This window comes from Protopterus annectens, chromosome 1.part0 (assembly GCF_019279795.1).
Source record: "Protopterus annectens isolate FY-2018-M chromosome 1.part0, PAN1.0, whole genome shotgun sequence".
Lineage (NCBI taxonomy): Eukaryota > Metazoa > Chordata > Ceratodontiformes > Protopteridae > Protopterus > Protopterus annectens.
In genome coordinates, this window is record NC_056725.1 from 1,745,682,465 (window position 1) to 1,745,697,719 (window position 15,255).

General features: G+C 44.3%; 1 protein-coding gene across 1 annotated transcript in view; it reads right to left on the minus strand.

Annotated features, from left to right (window-relative positions):
• Positions 1–15,255, minus strand: part of UNC93A (unc-93 homolog A) — a 544,463-nt gene that overhangs the window by 388,383 nt on the left and 140,825 nt on the right. The gene's annotated exons all lie outside the window — the stretch shown is intronic.

Genomic DNA, 15,255 nt, shown 5'->3' on the forward strand with positions numbered 1-15,255 from the left:
CAATGTGCTAAGAATGTACTGCAGGCTACACTGTTGCAGGAAATACTAGAGTGCCCCCCATAAACGTGTTGATATGCCAGAAGTGGGCTTTGAGCAGGCAGAACACATGCACTATAATACTGGTGGCTTATACACTTGCAGTGTTATAATGAAGTTTGGCTATGCCGTATAGGTTCTGTACAGGCATCATAAGCCATTGCTCCAGCAGCTGGCGACCATCACCTGCAACAGAGTATCAACATGCAGGAGAGAGGTTAATACATGTGAGCACACTATAAATATACCCATATACATGATACTAAGCCAACTTGCCTGTACTTAACAACTAGATGGACCTGTGGAATGTCACTATGCAAAAAGAGATTATATGGCTGAGATATGTGCTATACATGTGAATCATGGGAACTACCTGGAGGCTGAACAGATGCTTTGATTAAGGTATTATGAACATCACACACTATATGACACTTCCCAGAATGGTAGCCTTCTCTTTTCATGTACGATTGTAATCCTGGTAGATCCTTTCTTGCATGTATGTAATTTATGGATCCTAGTAGCTCATGAAAAGAACAGTGTTGTTGAAGATGCACATAGTTTTAGTTACAGGAAGGCAACACATCCCAATAAATTTTATGTATGTGAGTGACACATGTCAGTCAAGGCCCATACAATACTCTGATCTAGTTTAAAGCAATCATCTCTTGATCAGTGAAATTATGGTATGTCACCAGCTGACAGTAACAGTTCCCTTGGCACTGGACACCACCTCATACATACCAGTGACAAGTGGCAGCACTAATTGGGATGCCCGTGCCCTGGCCCAGCAATCAAGAAGCCTCAATCCTCACCGCTAACACCAGTGAGGGTCGTCTCAAATAGGAGGAAATGATAACAAATACACACAGTAAAGTGCAATTTCCCTTAAGAGCACACAGAGATCACAGTCAGTCTGGGGCTGGTCGCTCCATTGCTCTCCAGGTCTCCAATAAGACTCCCCACTGGCACAGCTATAGGGTCCAGATCTCAGCCAGCTGGGCAAGCTAAAATCTCCAGCACCCTCTCTGTCCAACCAGTGCTTCATGTCCCTGCCCAAGTAGCTGACACACACACACTTTGAGATAAGAGTTTATACAACCACAGGGACACTTCTGGGGAAGGCTGGCACAGGTACTCCAGCTGTGCCCTTTTTACCCAGACTATACAGTAGAAATCACTGCCACCACCCAGCTAATACTTATCAGCTACTCAAAGGCCCTTAAAAGGATGTCCAATTATTACTGTGCAATATTATTATCCAATTGGTAGTATAACTAAACAGTCAAGGCTTATTAGAGTGACTTGGTACAGGATCCTTATATACATGCAATGTACTCTTAGATCTTAACTTATCTCTACACAAAACAGCCACAGTTAAAAGGATTTAAAATATTTAATAATAAATAATAAAAACACAAGATAATACTTCTTACTACACAGTGCTAATCAAGAGTTCAGAGATCACAGATAAATACTTAAATAATTCAGTAGTGCAGTTCTGATATCACAGAAAAACACTTAGTCTAATCTTTCTAGCTATTTCTAAGAGAAAACACACTTCTAAAATAACTTACATATAGAACACAGGCAGTGCTGATGAGCTGGATGGTCAAGGCAAAAATGCTTAACGCCATCTGATTCTCTCTGATTTTAAAATCGCATTCCTGGTTCTCATTAATTTATTCTTCATACTTCCCTTGGTTCCCAGGCTAACAGAAAATACATTTACATTCTTAGCAGCTCCTTGTGTTATCTTGCAGCTGGTCAGGAAGCAGAGCAATAAAAATAAATTTGCATGTTTAAATCTAGCAATTTAACTCTTGGTTAAAACAATAGAAAGAATGTCTTCATCTAGACAGGCTGGGGCCAACTTTAGATCAAAGGGTCACAACATGCTGTACTTGGTCATCTTTCTGCCAGAGTGCACTGTTGTTACATTAATATTTACAGATGACAGAATTATCTATAAAATTCTATCTGGCTAGGCTGGCAGCCTTCACATTTCTTCACATTTCTCCCCACCCCCCCCCCCCTTGAGAACTCACGCTAGTTTTTCAAGTGACCATTGAGAAACGCTGCTTGACAGAGTTAGGTCTATCTTGGGTATACCTTACCCCATTCCCTGTCTTGAGAGCCCATCTGCATTGGCATTGCTAATCCCACAGTGGTGCTGCACTGACATATCATATGCTTGCAACCCCAGGCTCCATCTTAGCAACTTGGCATTTTGCTGGCTGGCTCTGTTTAACCATGTTAGGGGGTTGTGATCTGTCATAACAGTGAATTTCTTTCCATACAGATAAGGCTGAAGTTTCTGCAGTGCTCACACTATGGCTAGATATTCCTTTTCTACAGCTGCATAGCATTCCTCCCTGGGTTGGAGCCTACAACTGAGATAAACCACTGGGTGCTCTTTCCCCTCTGAAGAAATCTGGCTAAGTACAGCCCCCACCCCATGGTTCAAAGCATCCAACTGCATAACAAATTCTTTGCTGTAATCTGGACTGGCTAACACAGGGGGTCCTCCCAAAGCTTCTTTAAGCTTCTGGGATGCCTGCTCACATGCTGAGTTCACACACTAACTTATCTGGCCTGTTCTTGTCAGGTCTGTGAAGGGAGTGGCTGTGGTACTATAACTGGGGATGGACTTTCTGTAGTACCCTGCTGTCCCAAAAAATGCCTTCACATGCTTTTTAGTAACAGGTGCAGGCCATGCCTGAATGGCTTTCACTTTGGCAGGTTCTGGCCTTATCTTACCACTCCCCACTCTGTGTCCTAAGTAGGAGACCTCTGCCATACCCACCTGACATTTGCTCAGCTGAATGGTCAATGTAGTCTGCCCAGCACCTCCAGGACATGCTGAATGCTGAATGCAAATGCTCAGCACAAGGGCTTCCCTATCATGGTAAGGTTTCATCATGTTAACATGTTATAATTTGTGCCTCTGCCATCTGCCTAGCAGTTCCACCATGTAGTCAACATCACTCACCTATCTTACCACCTTGTGGGGTCCCTCCCAAGCTGCTTGCAGTTTGTTGTGTATGACAGGAATGACAACCATTACCTGCTGCCCCACAGCATACTCTCTAGCTTGAGCCTTCCTGTCATATCACACCATTTCTGTTGTTGGGCTTCTGCCAGGTTTTCCTGGGTCAAGCCCGTGAGTTCCTAGAGCCTTGTCCTGAGGTTTAGGTCATATGCCACAACAGACTCCTTGTGAGACTCACACTCACCTTCCCACTCATTTCAAATTAAATCTAGATGTCCCCTCACCCTATGCCCATACAGCAACTCAAAGGGTGAAAAACCTGTGGATTCCTGGGGAATCTGTAAGCAAACAACAGATGGGGCAAATGTTTGCCCCACTCCCTCTTAAAGTGATCTGCAAATGCCCATAGCAAGGACTTGATTGTAAAGTTTAACCTCTCAACAAGACCATTAGTCTGGGGATGGTAGGGGATGGCCTTCATGTGCTTCACCTCACAGAACTTCCACAGACAAGCCAGCAGGTCTGACATGAAATTGGCACCTCTGTCCCTCAGTATTTCTTTTGGGAAACCTACCCAGCTGAAAATCTCTAACAAAGCATTTGCCATCTTCTCTGCCTCAATGGAGGACAAAGCCACTGCCTCAGGGTATCGTGTAGCATAATCCACTACCACTAGGATATACTTTTTCCCTATGGAACTTGGGGTACTCAGAGGACCCACAATATCCATAGCTACCCTCTTAAATGGCTCCTCAATCACAGGCAAAGGCATCAAATGAGCTCACCTTGTCTCCTGCCTTGCCTACCCTTTGGCACTGTTCACAGGTCCTGCAGTACCCTGTTACATATCTGGAAATTCTAGGCCAATAGAAGTTCTGCATAATATGTCTCTTGGTATGTTTTATGCCCCTATGACCTGCAAAGCCAATATCATGGGCTATGGCTAGAAATGCCAGATGGTAGGCTGTAGGCAACTTCTAGCCCTCCCTCAGGGGTCCACTCTCTGTATAGTAATCCTTTATCCCAGTATACAGAGTCCCCCTTTCCTTGAGAATCAGGTGCCTTTCTAGCTACCTGCCTCAGGCCTTGCAATGTAGGGTCTGAGAGCTGAGCCTGTCTCAACTTTCTCCTTGTAACCCTTCCCAGCTCCCCTTCCACAGGAAATCTGGCATCCTCTGACAGTGGTGCCTCACTTGTCAGTCTGGATACTACTACTCACCTCTACCCTTGCAGTCACTCTGTCCAAGGGAACATTAGTACCCACAAGCAGCTGTGGCTCACATTCAGTCTCACTGCTACAGAGTAGCTCCCTCCCTGAAGTAACCACTTCACTAGTCCCAGCTGCAAGTATGCAGTCTGTCTGGGTCTCCCCCAGGCTACCAGACCCACATGCTTGTCTCCTAGCCTGACTGTGTGTAACTGCATAAGCACATGGTACTGCCTCATCTAAATACTTCCCTATCAGGACATCTGCAGGATGGTAGTTCGGTACCCCTGTTGTCTCAAGACAACCTACTATTGGCATTTTGTCTTTCCCACTTACTGGCTCCCTCACCTTTTCTTCTCCACCTTGCCTCTGTGGACATCTGTATGCCACATGGCCCACCTGGTTGCATTCAAAACATTTGACCCTAGCTCCTGGACGTGTACCTGGACTAGTGGCTTCCACTGCTACTGGTAGATTCCATTGGGGCAGCCTGGGCTGCCCACCATGGGTTCCTTTAGACCCATGAGCAGTACTGGGGGGCCCTTTCCTGTGCAGGGCTGTCCTTCTTGCCAGGTATAGGTCTCCCATCTTCCCCAACTCATCTGAAGTAGCACATTGTCTATCAGCTAACCAGATCCTCATGTCCGCAGACAAAGTGCTAAGGGCTTGTTCCCTCACCAAAAGGTCAGCCAGCCCTTCAAAAGTGGTGACCTGACATCCACTCACCCATCTATGGAAATAATTGCCCAGTTCAGCAACATATTCACACACACTTTCATCTGCCTTGTGTCTATGCTCACAAACGTTTTCCTATACGTTTCAGGTGTTAGCTTAAACAATTCTAACAAATGCTTTTTAACAGCAGTATAATAACATGCAACGTCTGACATTTTTGACAATACAGTTACAGCTTTAACATGGAGTAAGAGGGTCAGGAAAGTGCAGTTTTGTACACTTACCATAAATGTAGATGTTCAAGTGTATTCACTGTTGCAGTCCTAACCAGTGGGTTATCCGGCTCCCGGTAGCCCTCGATCAGCCAGAATACCAAAGGTAAGTAAATATGATGTCGGCCTTTGTCGGTTGTAAAGGACGTCGGGACGTCTGATACAAAAGAAGGCAGCCAATGTCACTTCCTCAGTCTTTCTTGCCATAACAGTCAGATACCCCCAGAAAACAAGGCTTAAACCAAAAGCCACTTTGACAAATAACACCAAATTCAGCCTGTACCTTATGGAATGGAGAACAGGAGAGGACCAAAACGGGGAAGGAGGGAGGGAAATCAGGACTGAAACAGTGAATACACTTGAACATCTACATTTATGGTAAGTGTACACAACTGTACTATGTTCATCGTGTTTCACTGTTGCAGTCCTAACCAATGGGTTGATCACCAAAGCCCAGAGAAAAGAGAGGAGGAACCAAGAAAATCAAGGATTGGAAATAATGCCCTGCAGAACAGCAGTGGCAAACCCTGCTCTGGCTCTAGAAAACAAAGGCAAATTATAATGCTTTGTGAAAGTGTGAACAGAAGACCATGTGGCAGCCTCCAAAATGTCTTTAGTAGGGACACCCCTTAAAAAGGCTGCAGAAGTGGAAGCTGCTCCAGTTGAGTGGGTTCTAACCCCTTGAGGAGGAACCCTACTATGAAAGGAATAACAAAAGGTAATACAATGTGTAATCCACTTAGAAATGGTTTGCTTAGAAATAGCCTTACCCTGGGCTCCAGGGGCAAAACTGACTAATAACTGTGCTGATTTCCGAAGGTCTTTAGTCCTGTCCAGGTAAAACCTGAGCTGTCTGTGCACATCAAGAGAATGTAGGATCCTTTCACCTCTATTCCGAGGATTAGGAAAGAAGGTAGGAAGGTGTATGGACTGATTAAGAGTCAGGCTAGAAACCACCTTAGGCATAAAGGAGGGGTTGGTTCTCAGAGAGACCCTATCTGCATGGAAAATAAGAAAAGGCTCCACAGCCATCAAAGCTTGCACCTCCGAAACCCTCCTTGCTGAAGTTATAGCCAAGAGGAAGGCAGTCTTCCAAGAGAGAAACATTAAATCTGCAGTGGCAACTGGCTCAAAAGGAGGAAGAGTGAGTTTCTCTAGAACAAAATTAAGATCCCAGGCTGGAGTAGGTTCCCTTCTGGGAGGTTTTAAGTTGCAAGCACCTCTGAAAAACATTTTCATCAGGGGATGAGAGAAAATGGCTTCTTCAAAAGAACATTGTGCAGAAATGGCTGAAGCATGGATCTTGATAGAGGAAAAAGAAAGACCACCCTGAAGCAAATCAGACAGGTATTCCAGGATCAAAGGAAGGGTAGGCTGAGAAGAAGATTCCCCTCTAGCCTGCATCCAATGAGAGAACCTTTCCCATTTGCCAGCGTAGGACTTCCTAGTGCTAGGCCTCCTGGACTCCCTCAGTACATCAACCACAAGTTGGGGAAGGGAAGAAGAAAAGGAAGGAGTCATACAATGAGCCATGCTGTCAAATAGAGAGACTGAAGATGAGGATGTAGAATGTTTCCCCCTTCCTGAACCAAAAGATCTGGCTTCCGAGGAAGATGCCAAGGAGGAACTTGGGAGAGACTGTGAAGCAGTTGATACCAATGCTGTCTGGGCCAGTCCAGAGCTATGAGACTAGTCCTTGGTCGTTCGTCCCTGATTGTCAATGATACTCTGGGAAGAAGAGGAAGAGGAGGGAAGGCATAAACTGACAGCAGCGTCTACGGGAAAGACAGAGCATCCACTCTCTAGGCTCTGCTGTTATGCTGTCTGTTGCAAAAAAAGAGGTAGAAGATGATTGTCTGGAGAGGAGAAAAGATCCACCTGAGGTGTGCCCCAACGTTGAATGATGCTGTAAAAGACTGCTCTGTTCAGCTGCCACTTGTGAGGATCCAGGGTTTGTCTGCTCAATTGGTCTGCCAAAACACTGAGCCTCCCTGGAAGAAACTGAGCTAGGAGATGCTGGCCCAGGGATGCTGCTATGGACCAAAGATTCATGCTCTGCCTGCACAGGGGGTAAGAATGAGTCCCTCCGTGCTTGTTGATGTACCACATGACTGTGGTGTTGTCTGTTCTGATGAGCAGGTTCCCTGGAGAAAGAAGGTGTTTGAAAGCTAGTAAGGCCTGCTGAACTGCTATCAATTCCTTTAGATTTATGTGCAGGTGCATCTGCTGGGCATTTCAATGTCCTTTTTTGCATCTGCCATCCGGGTGTGCTCCCCAGGCATAGTCCAAAGCGTCTGTGGTAAGAACATGAGTGGCAGGAGGTGTGCAGACAGGCAGTTGCCCACCAGAGAAACTCTGTCTGCAGACATGGAAGCAGAGGAATCATCATATCCAGGTCCTGTGTGTGTTGACACCAAATGTTCTTGAGGTACCATTGCAATTTCCTCATATGCTGTCTTGCATATGGAATCATGAGAATGCAAGAGGCCATGTATCCCAGAGCTTGCAGGTATTTCCTTGCAGGAAGCTGGGATAGGCTTGCCAAGTCCTTGAAGTAAACTGAAAGAGTTGTCTGCTTCTCCTGGGTGAGATGTATCATCTGGGCGGCTGTGTTCAGACTTGCTCCCAGGAATGTTATCTCCTTGGATGGTACCATTTTTGATTTTCCTTGTTGAGAGTGTAACCCAGGGAAGAGAGAAGAGTCTTTACAAATTCTAGATCCTTTAGCAGCTGTTCCTGAGAATTTGCTTGAATCAGACAGTCTTCCAAGTATGGATAAATCTGAATTTTCTTCAGGCTGCAAAAAGCAATGACTGGAGCCAGGCACTTTGTGAAAACTCTGGGAGCAACAGATAAGCCAAAGGGCAGCGCAGATAATTGATAATGTTGCTTGCCCACCCTGAAACGAAGGTATTGCCTGCAAGTTTCCCTGATAGGGATGTGCAGATAAGCTTCTTTGAGATCCAAAGTTAGCAGACAGGAATCCTTTTCTAATATTGGCAGCAACTGATGCAGAGTGAGCATTTTGAACTTTGGAATTACCAAGAAAGAGTTCAGAATGGATAGATCTAGGATGGGATGCCAGGTGCCTTCTTTTTTTGGAACTAGGGAAAAGTCTGGAATAGAAACCCTGGCCTACCTGCTGAGCAGGAACTGATTCTATTGCTCCCAGAAGAAACAGAGACAAAATTTGTTTTTCTATTTCTGCCCTTTGGTTTGGAGGAGCATCCAGAAATCCTTTGGGAACTGAAAAGGTGTGGAAAGAAAACTTGTGCCCTAGGGATACAGTTCTGAGCACCCATTTGTCATTCATGATAGTGGCCCAGACACTTGTAAAAAGGGCCAACCTTCCCCCTAAAGGACTCTACAGGCAGGCAAGAACAGGCAGAAGTTGGATAAAGTCATTGAGAGGGTTTTGAATGAGATGCAGGCTTAGAACTTCCCACCTTGGAAGTAGAAGCCTGCCAATGCTTAGATCTTTGAGGGGTAGCTACCTGCCCCCTAGAAGATTTGTAACCTCTAGTCCTAGAACAGTTCTGTCTACTGGTATCAGGAAACATCCAACTCTTAGAAGGGTAATTCCTGCTAAAATGAGGAGGTTGAACTTGCAGAAAATCCTTAACAGTTTGCATAGACTTGGCCTTGTCTTCCATCCTCTTGAGCACTTCCTCTGCTTTGCTGCCAAAAAGACTGTCCTTATGCAAATATACATCCAAAAGCTTAGCCTTGACAGGCTGTGGAAGGGGCTGTTCCCTGAGCCAGGCGTGCCTTCTAATAACAGATCCAGTAGCTGTAGCCCTGCAGGAGGCTTCTAGAATGTCAAAACCACAATGAAAAGAATATTTACTGACCAGACTGGCAGAATTCAGCAAATCCTGCATATCCTTACTATCCGCCAAAACAGGCACACTTGCTATCCTAGACTTAATAGCCTCCAAGGTGTGCTGCTGGTACTTCAGTATATGAAAAAGGCAATTAGCAGACCTAATAGCAAGAGTGGCAGAGGTATAAACTTTTTTACCCCATCTATCTAGGTTCCTAGATTCCCTGTCAGAAGGAACAGGATTTTTGGTAACAGTGGCCTTAACTCCTTTAGGGCCTTGAGAAACAACGTCAGGATCAGCCAATGGATTCCTAACAAGAAACAGATGAGAATCAGGAACTCTATAGTACCTGTTAGGTTTCCTGGGAGCAGGAGGAACTGAATTTGGAGTCAAGGAATTTTCCAGAAAAACATAATCAACCACTTCCAACACTGGGGGAATAGCCAGAGGCTTATGCTGAGGTAAATCCAAAAACTCCCTAATCCTTTTCTTAGATTGGGGATAATCCTGACTTTCCCATTTAAAATGTTCCCTGAGAGTATTTAAAGCATAACCAAAAGAGAAATATTCTGGGGGAGAGGCAGAAGGGATGGACTCCTCTGCATCTGAATCCTCAAAAGGAGAAAAAGCCTGAGAAACTTCCTCTTCATCAGCAGAAATGCTAGAAGAATCAGAACCAGAAAAAGACAAAGCCTCAGGGGAAACATCCCTACTCCTTTTAGAAGAAGGAGTCTGTGAACCCCTAATAAGAGTCAAAAGGTAATCAGACATTTTAACCATTTGGGATTGAGGGGAACGAGAAGAAACCGGAGCCTGCTTTTTCACAGACTTACAACTGGAAGATTTACCTGCAAGCCTGAAGGACTCGGGAGGCATGGCAACTGCCAAAGTTGCAGAAGAGGTCATCGGTAAGAGCTTGCTGTCTGAACGAAGAACGGAGGCCTCGGACACCGGTGTCAGCTTAGTGGCTCCGGATCCAGCTGAAGAGGTGACAGGCAAAAGGTCAGAAGGCAAAATGGAGGCCGGAGGTCTGGGGGACTCTGAAATGGTCTCAACCAAGGCCTGTGGTTAACGATTCGCAGACTGCAGGTGCTGCAAAGGTGCCTCACTGGCTATCACATGACTGATGACCATCCTAACATCATCCGAGGACTTAACCTTCTGAAGCCTATTGCGGTACTTATCCTTACGTTTTTTTGTATATCTGAAGCCTGAAGACTAGCGGACGCCATATCAACAAACTTAGACCAAACTCCAAAATCTTTAGCTAAAAGCTTAGCCCGATGGCAAATAGTACACGGATTAAAGGAGGCACAGAGATCACAATTAAGAACGTTGTGGTCAAGGCCTAAACAAATAATACAATGGGAATTCTATGGAGAATCTGCTTTCCACAGGTAACACAATTATTAACCTTTTCTGACATTTGTTAAGGCAAGAAAAGAGGATTCCCCAATGGGGTACTTAGCTGTAGTAGACTTCAACTCAGTAGTCAGAAACAAAAAAGGTAAACTGCCGACCAGCACTCGTGCAAGAAATGCTTCTGCTACAGGCTCTGCGGCAAGGAAGACTGCCTTCTTTTGTATCAGATGTCCTGACATCCTTTACAACCAATGACAGCCGATGTCATATTTACTTACCTTTGGTATTCTGGCTGATTGAGGGCTACCAGGAGCCTGATAACACATTGGTTAGGACTGCAACAGTGAAACACAATGAACATCCATTCCCAGAGTCTTTGGTCAACCCCATACTGTTTCCATACCCTCTCAAACATATGAATGAAACTATCAAAATTATCCTCCTCTTTAAACTGCCGAAGAAATTTACTGACCTTTTGTGCTTCTGGGGTCCAGTTACTCCCTTCCCCATTACCTCCATGACTCTGGCAAAGAGTCAGCATCTCCTTCTCATGTTGTCTCTGCCTCTCCTTTTCCTCAGCTTCCAGGCATAGCAGTTTCTCATTCTCCTCACTCTCTAGACACCTCAGTCTCTCAGTTGCTTCTATTTCCACATGCCTGGCCTCCAACTCAAGTCTCTTTAGCTGCAGATGGATTTTTAAGTCCTCTGTAGAAAGGATGAGCTGTCCATTCTCTGAGGGTATTATATCTGTACTGCCAGTCTGATTGCCCTCATGGTTGCTGTTTTCTGATGCAGATTTCCATGCACCAGTCCTGTAGCCTGGCACATCTCTGCCAGCTGGATCCTTGTCAGCTTTCCATGCTCCTCTTCTGACATGTTGCCTGCTCACCCTGACTAACTAAGCTAACAAAAGAAATAAAACAATTGTGATCTGAACTCTGAATAGTCACTGTGTGGCTGATTTAAAGTACAAAACACTTTCAAAGCTCACTGTACACAAGCTACAGGAATTCACTCTACCCACACCATTACAAGTCAATTAGTATTTGCCAACCAATTAATATGTGGTGTGGATATCCCACCGCTGCCAAACAATTAATATATGATGTGGATATCCCACCAGTGCCAAACAATTAATATACGGCGCCCGTGCCCTGGCCCAGCAATCAAGGAGCCTCAATCCTCACCACTAACACCAGTGAGAGGCATCTCATATAAGAGGAAAGGATAACAAATACACACAGTAAAGTCCAATTTCCCTTAAGAGCACACAGAGATCACAGTCAGTCTGGGGCTGGTCACTCTCTTGCTCTTCAGGTCCACAATAAGACTCCCCACTGGCACAGCTATAGGGTCCAGATCTCAGCAAGCTGGGCAAGCTAAAATATCCAGCACCCTCTCTGTCCAACCAGTGCTTCATGTCCCTGCCCAAGTAGCTGAAACACACACACTTTGAGATAAGAGTTTATACAACCATGCAGAAACTTCTAGAGAAGGCTGGCACAGGTTCTCCAGCTGTGCCCCTTTTACCCAGACTATACGGTAGAAATCACTGCCACCACCCAGCTAATGTTTATCAGCTACTCAAAGGCCCTTAAAAGAGTGTCCAATTATTACCATGGAATATTATTATCCAATTGGCAGTATAACTAAACAGTCAAGGCTTATTAGAGTGACTTGGTACAGGATCCTTATATGCATGCAATGTACTCTTAGATCTTAACTTATCTCTACACAAAACAGCCACAGTTAAAAGGTTTTAAAATATTTAATAATAAATAATAAAAAACAAAAGACAATGCTTCTTACTTCATAGTGCTAATCAAGAGTTCTGACATCACAGACAAACACTTAGTCTAAACTTTCTAGTTTTTAGCTATTTCTAAGAGAAAACACACTTCTAAAATAACTTACAGATAGAACACAGGCAGTGGTGATGAGTTGGATAGTCAAGACAAAAATGCTTAATGCCCTCTGATTCTCTCTGTTTTTAAAATCACATTTCTGGTTCCCATTACATCATTCTTCACACTTCCCTGGGTTCCCAGGCTAACAGAAACTACATTTACATTGTTAGCATCTCCTTGTGTTATCTTGCAGCTGGTCAGGAAGCAGAGCAATAAAAATACATTTGCATGTTTAAATCTAGAAATTTAACTCTTGGTTAAAACAATAGAAAAAATGCCTTCATCTAGACAGGCTGGAGCCGACTTTAGATCAAAGAGTCACAACATGCTTGTACTTGGTCATCTTTCCGCCAGCAGAGTGTACTGTTGTTACATTAATATTTACAGATGTCAGAATTATCTATGAAATTCTATCTGGCTAGGCTGGCAGCCTTCACATTTCTTCACACTAATAACTAAAATATGCTGCTGCATTACTGATTATTCACCTTAAAGCATACTAACTGTCTGAAACTCAAAAATTGTTGGCGTGCTTCACCCTTTAAAGTCAGGAATACAATTGTGAAGAATTTCCACTACGTTTTTATGAATTACCATTGTGTTAACTTCATAGGTATTTGCATATGACTAGAATCTCATCTTCCTACCAAGTTTCATTTTCACACCATTATGTGGTATTTTGCACATATCTGTTGTACATTTGAATATACTGTACTGTAGTGCAACATGAAACTGTGATTCACTACTGGTTGGTACCGACTGTTCGTGGATGATTAAATTGCAAATGTACATTGTATACCACACGACTTCTTTATGTAACTCGGCCCTATTATCACACTAATATGAGCAGGTACAAGGACAGAAATGCTCAGTGGGTATAAATGAGAGTGTTAACAGTTCTGTGAAGCGAGTGCATTTTATTTTTACAGTTGCATAAATGTTTATTTACAGAAGAGTAGCCAACCCCTGCCTAAAGCAAGCTGCAACTGTTTAGTTGTCTGTCACAGAAGTAGAAACTATAGGATACTTCTCCAGTTTCTAGCAGTGAGCAAGAATTAGGGCTTCGCCTCTTACATGCCAATATATCTAAAGTAGTCACAGAAAACCTACAAAATATAAAATTAATATATGGTTTATAATTGTGCAAAGTACTGTTATATTCAAGGAATACACATGAGAAAATGAAAACTGTTATCTAATTCATTACATGAGAAGTATATATAATTGACATATATCTGATATTCGTATAATGTACTTAAACAATTGCACAGATTTCTAGATCTCATAAACACAAATGTATCTGTAATGGTTTGCTGACTGTTAAAATGGAAGTCCTTCTGCATACTTGTTGAGGCTTTCTTAAGTTTACTTGTGAAGTAATACTGATTTTATTTATTTATTTTATTTTATGTTACACTGGTTGATCGGAGAAGTCTGGCTGGGCACAAATGCCTCTTTTCATTTGAGGACTGGGGAAAAAAGCTCCACTGTATGCTGTACAAGCAAAATCTTTTAAGTTATATAATATTAACAACGTCAGGCAGAGGGCAATTAAAATACATTTTACAACATCACAATAGATAAGATAGTAACTGCACATACAATAGTAAGGTTTCTTATACAAATTGTACTCTATACAGACATAGTTGAATAACTATGTGGTAGGATCAATGTTACAATACAGAGTACTGGGTCATTTACAAAGGGTGGAATGCAAAAGGGTGATTTATTTATTTAACATTTGTTTATTAGGAAAGTCTGACTTGGAACAAAGCCAATTTTCAGCAGATACCCTGGGAGAAATGCTCCAGGCACGTCTTTGTAATATGGGAGGAAATCAGAGCACCCGAACGAAACCCACAAAGAGGCAGGGAGGACATGCAGACTCCACACAAAAGGTACCCCAGCCAAGAATCAAACCAGACAACCTCTTGCTGTGAGGCGATAACACAACTGCTGCACCACTGCACTGTCCAAATTTAATTATGAGATATAAACAAAATGAGAGGCAAAAGAGTTGTGAGGCATATGTAGAAGGTGGGGTGGGTGAAGATAATGTGATAGCTCGTAACAGAGTAGAGAAGACCACATGTACAGTAGAAGAGAAGGAACAAAGCAGAGGTGGTATATGTATCCTGGAGATGTACAGCTACAGAGTCAGGATGTTTAGAGAAGTTATCTTAGATCTATTTTGAATGCCTGTTGGTTTTCAGGAAGCCTAAAAACATGTGGGAATGCATTACAGAGAGTAGCTACAGAGTTTATGTTTAAGGGATCTCCCATTGCATTTTGGGCTTTAGTGACCTAGAGGAGGAATGTTTCTTTAAAACAAAGAACATTGATAGGGTGAAGCGCTCCTCCATCTCTCTCCTCCGTGGTGCCAGGTGCCAATGAATGTGCTTCACTTTGAACCTCCTGGCACATAGCCCCTTGCCCCCTTCATGGTACCGTTCACAGGGCGGCATCCCCACGGTGCCAGGTGAAGGACCAGAGGCCAACCAGATGCCGTGTCTGGCTCCGAGTGCAAGATGCCATTGCAGATGTAACTCTGCACCCCTGAGGGCTGTTACGACAGGATCACAGACCTGTCTTCCCAGGGTGGTCCCCGGTCCACCCGTGCTGATGGCAGACTCCCCTGGCTGGCCCTGGGTTTGAGACACCATGGCAGCCTTATCTTCACTCCACCGGGTGCCAAGAGGATGGGATCCCGGAACTGGCTTCCTGGGATGGCCCTGCCCCCCCCCCTTGGGACAGGACACTTGGATCTGGCTTCCCCAGATGACCCTCCACCCTCTCCCATGAACCACATACCTGCCGCTGGGTCACCCCTCTGGGGCAACCCTTAAGCCTGGGTATGCAATCCTCATCCTCATCTGTGCCCGCATAGGTTCTGGCTATCTGGAAGGAGGCACTGGAGGGGCAAAGTGAGTAGTGGGACCGGGATCCTCCTCCCACATGGGAGGCCTCACCGCAGTGGTGTGCC